Below are 5,398 nucleotides of genomic sequence, written 5' to 3'. Positions count from 1 at the left end.
CCACCAAATCTTGCTTTCTCCCAAAGGGGGAGATCCTTTCAATTCATGAAGAAGGGTTTAAATAGAGGAGGGAATCGGGCGCCACACGGCCCGTGACACGGCCGTGTGAGATTCACACGGCCATGTCCAGCCTTCCCTCTCTGCCAGTGTGACTCCACACCGTAACCCTTCTCGCTCTGGAAATGCTACACTGCAGTGTGGTGCACACGCTGACCTAGTCTCTGAATGCTACGTGTGGTGCACACTGCCTGCTGGTCTCGGAAATTTCACGGTGTAGATCCACACACGCCATGTAAGGCTTCTGCTCTAGTTGGCTTCAAATCTTGACACGGCCGTGCGAGGTTCACACGGCCATGTCATCTTCCTCTTCTGTTGGTGCCAAACTCCTCACGGCCCGAGCTCCATACCAGTGCATGGCCGTGTGAGGCACACGGCCCGGTGCTTTCTCCCTTTGTTTCCTCTAATGCATGCCCAAAGATGTAGATTCTTCACCAAATCGACTCCTGTGTACAGAAAATGCACAAAAAGTAGATCTCCGAACCAAAAGAGTAAATATGCTAAAAGGAAAGCTGGAAGTATAAAAATGCATAGATCAAGCATGCTCAAAATATGTAAATGTGCGTAAAAACATGCATAAAAGAGTATATAATCTACGCACATCACTTTATTAGGATTTTTTTTTTGATCTAGATACATGTCACTACAAGAAAAAAGCCTAACAACAAGGGTTTTTCACCGTTGTCGTAGCCTCTTTCGGACTGTTGTTAAAGGTCGTGTTGTTAAAAGGGGTGCCCAAAGACAACAGTTTTTAACCGTTGTCTTTGAAGGCAAAGACAACAGTTTTACAACGGTGAAAAACCGTTGTCTTTTCCTTCAAAGGCAACAGTTTTTCACCGTTGTCTTTGAGCGGCTACCTTTAATAACAGAGTCTTCAACAACAGTTTTAAACTATCTATGACAACGATGAAAAATCGTTGTCTTTTTTAGATAAAAAATAAAAAAAATTAATACACAATTTTCTAATATTATAAATCATTCAAAATACTAAATTTAAAAATAAAATTTAATATACAATTTTCTAACAGTCAAAAATAATATCTATAACATTCTGAAGAAATTTCATAAGCAACCAACAAAATTTCATAAGCAACCAACAAAATGATTACACTATTAAAACAAAGGTAGAACAATATAACACGAGATTTTCTAATCTGTTTTGACTGTTGAACTTTTGCTCCTAATCTGTTTCAAGGACCGTAGCGCTGCTACGGTGCTCTTCATGTATAAGCTCTGCATATATTTAATCTCCTCCAACTCCGGAACCCTCCCACCTGATTATGCCGGTTTTGGCACTCCATTTTGTCCGTCGCATTCTGCTGAAATTGACAGGTTGTTGCTTGGGAAGAGGTGGTCGAGTATAGCCACACACTCCTTCACGAGTTTGTATAGGAGATCAGTTGTAAAGAATGGCTGCTGCGACACCTTTTCGATAAAGGGCTGCCTGATAAGTGCTCCTGTTCTCTTGTCATACTTCTTCAGTATTTTCACTAGACATGAATTCATCACAACAAGAATAATAAACCATCTAAATGAGTGCACAAATTTAAAAAAAAAAAACCAGAAGAAAGGACAGAACAGTTAATCAATAACACTCAGATAATTGTAAACTATAATTAGGCTCTGATCATGACTATGCTAACAGAAAAATACTATCCGCAGCGCACAAACGTATGTTGTTGATGGTCTTAACTATATTAAAAAAAATAATTTGATGAAAATAATAAATTAAAATTTAAAACAAAAGAACATAAAATAGCTGGCTGGCCTCGAAGGCAAAGATCTACTTACTTCTACTAGTTACACTCAAAAAGAATTGTCGGCTTGAGACTGGGACAAAACACCTACCACTGCATATCTGTCACAGAAAATAATACCATCAGTATTATGTAAAAGAACTCTTAAAGCTAAAAATAAGGGTCAAAGTTCACGCCATATAACAATTAGAAAATTTAGATTAAGGTACAAATGAGATAAATCTAGATTTCAGGTAATACGTTACATAAATCTATAAAATAATACAAAACAACTTAATAGTTGAAACCAACATTGAAGCTCGAGTTGTTGGAACCTGATCATGATAACAGTAACCCTGCAGAATCATATCTAGCTAATCATTATTAACTAAATACCAAACATACAATAACCTGATCATTAACTATAAAGATGACACAATATGAGACCCTTTAAAAGCATGATAACTAAAACTGCACACAAACTGCATAGTATAACAATAGTATAGAAAATATAGCTCATGTTGGAAATGAGAAACACAACTACAAACAAAACTCACTTCTTGCTATATCCCATGTCTGTCATCCGCCACCTAAAGTTGCATGTTCAACTTTGCAATAATAAAATACCTCATCAGTCTCACCATTGATCACAGTATAGTTCACATCAAAAACTTAGAATTTCGAGTTCTCCAAATGTCTTGTCATATTAAAACAAATTTAATTAACTAACAACACATGAAAATTTTACTCACTGTCTATCTTTTTTATCAGGAAGTACTAAATAAAATTAAAATATTGGATATAATGTAGGATGATTTTATTTTTACAATCATGTGTATCACTAAAGCTAAAGCAGGCTAATGATGATCTCTCAATATAATGAAATTACATACTCCTTATGGATACTATTCTACCACATGTCATCCACCATTCAAACCATTACTGCATGAAGAAATAGTGTTTAAGGAATTTTTATCACTTTACATCTTTGGATCTGTTTATGAATTGTTGAATTCAAGTTCCAGTTTATAAACTAAATGTATAAAAAATAATGAAAAGATATATTACATTCTAATCATATAATTTGTAACCTAAATTTATTGGACATATCATAATATGACTCCTAGCAACCATAGATGCATGAAGATCATATACGCCATGAGACCTAGCCTTGCACTAGGCCGGTGCATCAGAAGATGGCCCCTGGAAACCCTACAAAAATCATGTCTCAGATTGAACGGTATTTCCATAATAACTAAAATAGTTTGTTAGTATGAAATGAGAATCTTGCAGGCAGAGTTGCAAGTTATTTCTTGATAACTTAAGTTTTCTGGTGCTAGGTACCATACCATGAGAAGAAAAATGTCTTAAAAATGAATTTATTTGCTTCGTCAAGGAAACTAAAATCTCTTCAAATATGAAGTGCAAACCTTTAGCATCAGACTTTGCTGCAATTGAATGATCAGACCCAGACTCGATGTTTAGAACAAGATGGTCGTCAGATCCCTTTCGCATTGTTCTCAATTGAGCATCAGTTGAAATGGGTAATTTGGTGTTTTTCCTAGTGGTCCCTGCAAAAATGTAGTAACAATTAAAATAATATCTTGAAATAATCCTTGAAAGCTAAAGCTCATTTATGTTACTAACATGTAATTTTCATAAAATACAAGTCATCTGTTATCAAGTTACCAATAGACCTTTTTCCATATTGATTTGCTTGTAATGTCACATTGTCTAAACAAATATAATTCAAGATGACACGGCAGATAAATCTACAAATATCTTATGGTAAAATGTCTTATCATGTTTTCCAAGTTATTTGATTTGTAACAATGTCAATATATGCTTAAATGATTGTAACAATTCCTTAAGATTCTGATGAGAACTTGCAAGCAAGAACACATGAATTGTTAGGAATAATACCTAAATGATTTGGACACACATTATGTGTTTGAACTTTGAAGGAAGTCTGATTCATAGGAAACCAAACTTGGTGTTAGATTGTGGATGCTGATCAAGATGCATGCAGCACATCTTTCAATATATGATAATCTTCCCAGATTATTAAGTACACTAATATTTTGTTTCTACTTCAGCAAAAGATAGATAATAAGAAAATTTAGAAAAGCATGATAAATCATATTAATTAATATTTACATGGACTCAACATAAAAAAGAGAAGTTTAGAAATCTAAATAACCGATTTTGTTTTCAATAAATAGACTACAAATGATTGATACATTTCATCAAACATTTGGTGAGCTTGAATTGAATTAAGCAAAGTACATGCAATCATAACAAAGAAGGATAATTCAATACAATCAATCAAACCATCTACACATAACAAAGATAAACAACAACCGACAAGCAACTCAATCCAACACAAGTAGAAATAACCCAATATCGTTGACGTGAATGAAGCTTCAGTTGCGGATGGACCTTCAGATGTAGTGGTTGTCTAGAAGTGACCTCTTCCCCTCTTCTAACCAGAAGATGGAATATGGAGGGCTGCCAGAGTGGAGCAAGCTGTTTGGAGACGATGAAGGGCTGCCGGAGTGGAGGAAATGAACTCTCCACTTCTAACCGGAAGTGGAGAGGGAATGGGGGCTGTCGGTGGTAGGTATAAAGCTTTCCTCTTCCTAACCCAGAAGAGGAGAGGTGGTGATGTGGTGAAAATGAATCCAGAGCTTGATGAGGAAGAGAAGAGTCGGTGAAAGAGGGGATTATCGGAAGTAGGAGTGGAGCTTCCTCTCTTCTAACCCGAAGAGAGAAAGGGGAAGGCTTCAGTTCCTCCTCTAACCTAAGTAGAAGTTTTCGGATGATGGATGGAAGAGTGGTGGCTGCTGAAAGGAAGTTATGGCCTCTCCTCTTCTAACCTGAACAGGAGAGATGAGAGTAAGTAGCTCCACCGACGGTGATAGAGAGGAGGTGGTTGGCCGGATGTAGGAAAGGAGGAAGATAGAGAAGAAGACAACAACTTATGTTGGCGTTGAGAAGATGATGTTTGGTCTCTGCTTGATTGGAGAAGACAGAATGAGGGATGGTGGTCGGCCGGCTGACGGTGGAGACGTGGGAGTTGGTCGATGGATGGAGGGGTGAAGGTTGGTTTCGGCGGAGATGAGTTTTGGAGTTTTGGTGGAGAGGCTAGGTTAATTTCGTGAAGGGAGGTTTCGGTGGAAGAAGTTAGGTTAAAAAAAACTATTGTTTTTTTTTTGGATTCAACAACATTCAATAGACAACAGTTTAATAAAATTGTTGTATATTATCATGTAAGCAACGCTAAAAGACAACAGTTTTTTAAAACCGTTGTCTTTGACATACATTAGACAACAGTTTTTTAAAAATCGTTGTCTTTGACATACATTAGACAACATTTTTTTAAAAACCGTTGTCATTTAAAAAAAATTATGGTGAACAACAATAGTTTTCAATAAAACCGTTGTTAAATGGAAAAAAGACAACAGTTTCTCGAAAAACTGTTGTCTATTAGGTGTGGTTAAATCTAAAATTTCTTGTAGTGTACATTCCTTCGAGGAATATAGGATTGAAAAATGTAAAATTCTATTTATGTCATGGATCGAATCTTGCAAGGCGAGGAACCTTTT

At 36.3% G+C, this 5,398-nt stretch overlaps 1 long non-coding RNA gene across 1 annotated transcript; it reads right to left on the bottom strand.

Moving 5' to 3' along the window:
- Positions 1 to 1,846: 1,846 nt before the first annotated feature.
- On the bottom strand, positions 1,847 to 4,620 carry LOC122028646. The gene is made up of 3 exons (XR_006124900.1): positions 4,233 to 4,620; positions 3,224 to 3,364; positions 1,847 to 1,915 (listed from the first exon to the last, which is right to left on the bottom strand). It is a non-coding gene; the product is annotated as an uncharacterized LOC122028646 (long non-coding RNA).
- Between the last annotated feature and the right edge of the window lie 778 nt (positions 4,621 to 5,398).

This window comes from Zingiber officinale, chromosome 10B (genome assembly GCF_018446385.1).
Source record: "Zingiber officinale cultivar Zhangliang chromosome 10B, Zo_v1.1, whole genome shotgun sequence".
Taxonomy (NCBI): domain Eukaryota; kingdom Viridiplantae; phylum Streptophyta; class Magnoliopsida; order Zingiberales; family Zingiberaceae; genus Zingiber; species Zingiber officinale.
The sequence above is the reverse complement of the archived record's forward strand: the minus strand, read 5'-3'. Positions and strand labels throughout refer to the sequence as shown.